Raw genomic sequence first — 2,134 nt, 5'->3', positions numbered from 1 at the left:
GAGAGAGAGAGAGAGAGAGAGAGAGAGAGAGAGAGAGAGAGAGAGAGAGAGAATGCTTGCTTCTCTTTTCAAAAACCCAGGAGGTTTGGTAACCAGCACTTAAAATTTATAGTTTATAAGATCTGATGCTCTTCTGACCTCTGTGGATGTTTGCATGTACACACACACACAAATACATATACATATAGTTTTGTTTTATTTCTTCTTTTTCTTTCTTTTAGTCTTCCTTTCCTCTCCTCTCCTCTTCTCTCCTTTCCTTTCCTTTTCTTTCTTTTCTTTTTGACAGGGTCTCACTATTTAGACCTGGCTGGCTGGCTGGTCTGGAATTCACTGTGTAAACCAAATGGGCCTTGAACTCATAAAGATCCGCCTACCTCTGCCACCTGAGTGGTAGAATTAAAGGTTTGTGCTACCATGCCCAGTTATTATTTAAAAAAAATGAAGAAAAGAAAGTGACAATTCTAAAGTGTCATTAAATTTTAAAAATAGTTTGAAGAGGGATTGGGAAATGGCTCAGTCAGCAGGGTACTTGCTGAGAACCTGAGTCCCTGGCACCCACATGCAAAAGCAGATGGAGCACAACTGTGGTCCCAGCACTAGGGAGGAAGAAACAGGCAAACTCCTAGCGCTCAAAGCCTGACCAAGCTAACTGAATCAGTGAATCTGTATCCAATGAGAAATCTTGTATCTCAGAAAATAAGGTGGAGAGAAAGTGAGGGAGATACCAGGTGTTTACCTCTGTCACTCACACACACGCAAGCAAACATGTGAACATTCATCCATATATACAACACACACACACACACACACACACACACACACACACACACACACACACCACCTGATCAGAAAAAAAGATGGAAAGTTCCAGAGAGGGAACGTGTGGCCATGGGGCTGGCTGCCACTTCAAACTCTCAGGAACATGCTCTAGACCTTGACTAGGTAACTCTGATCTCCTGACCAGTGTGACTGCAGTGTCGCCCATGACGCTTCTCACAATGACAATTAATCTCAGGGAACTTGATGGGAAGGCATCTCATTTGTCTGGTGACACCCCTGGCTTCTGGTCTTCAAATACTCAGAGAGATCTCTCAAGGATCTCTGGGGTCTTTATTGTTAGTAGTTTGTTTTTGTTTGTTTGTTTGTTTTAGGGGGTTGTTTTTGTTTTTTTTTAAGAATTGAGGGCTTAAAAACTTAAAAAAAAAAAAAGACAATCAGGCATAGCGGCACAGGCCTTTAGTCCCAGCACGTGGGACTAAAGATGCTAGCAGAGGTAAGCAGAGTTCTGAGTTTGAAGCCAGGCTGTCTCCACAGTGAGTTCCAGGACAGCCAAAGTGACATAGTAAGAAGACATTGTTTTGAGAAGAATATTTTTAAGTGCCTGCCAACCAAGACTGAAGGCCTGGGTTCACTCCTCAGGACCTGCACAAAAGGAGAGATCTGACCCCAGTAGGCTGACCTCAGACTTCAACAGAAGTATCCCAGCCTGTGTTTACCTCCACCACACCCCACAGGCAGGCAGGCAGGCAGGCAGGCAGGTAATCAGTCAGGCAGTCAGGCAGGCAGGCAGTCAGGCAGTCAGGCAGTCAGGCAGTCAGGCAGCCAGGCAGGCAGTCAGGCAGTCAGGCAGTCAGGCAGTCAGGCAGTCAGGCAGGCAGGCAGTCAGGCAGTCAGGCAGGTAATCAGGCAGTCAGGCAGTCAGGCAGTCAGGCAGTCAGGCAGTCAGGCAGTCAGTCAGTCAGGCAGTCAGGCAGTCAGTCAGGTAATCAGGCAGTCAGCCAGTCAGCCAGTCAGGCAGTCAGGCAGTCAGCCAGTCAGGCAGTCAGGCAGTCAGGCAGTCAGGCAGTCAGCCAGTCAGCCAGTCAGGCAGGCAGGCAGTCAGGCAGTCAGGCAGTCAGGCAGTCAGGCAGTCAGACAGTCAGGCAGTCAGTCAGTCAGACAGTCAGGCAGGCAGGCAGGCAGGCAGTCAGACAGTCAGGCAGTCAGGCAGGCAGGCAGTCAGGCAGTCAGGCAGTCAGCCAGTCAGCCAGTCAGCCAGTCAGCCAGTCAGCCAGTCAGGCACTCAGGCAGTCAGTCAGGCAGGCAGTCAGGCAGTCAGGCAGTCAGGCAGCCAGGCAGTCAGGCAGTCAGGCAG

The 2,134-nt window shown here is 49.0% G+C and overlaps 1 protein-coding gene across 1 annotated transcript in view; it reads left to right on the top strand.

Moving 5' to 3' along the window:
• Window positions 1–2,134, top strand: part of Actg2 (actin gamma 2, smooth muscle) — a 26,335-nt gene that overhangs the window by 21,826 nt on the left and 2,375 nt on the right. The gene's annotated exons all lie outside the window — the stretch shown is intronic.

The sequence above is a fragment of the Mus pahari genome, chromosome 2, assembly GCF_900095145.1.
Source record: "Mus pahari chromosome 2, PAHARI_EIJ_v1.1, whole genome shotgun sequence".
NCBI classification, from domain to species: domain Eukaryota; kingdom Metazoa; phylum Chordata; class Mammalia; order Rodentia; family Muridae; genus Mus; species Mus pahari.
The sequence above is the reverse complement of the archived record's forward strand: the minus strand, read 5'-3'. Positions and strand labels throughout refer to the sequence as shown.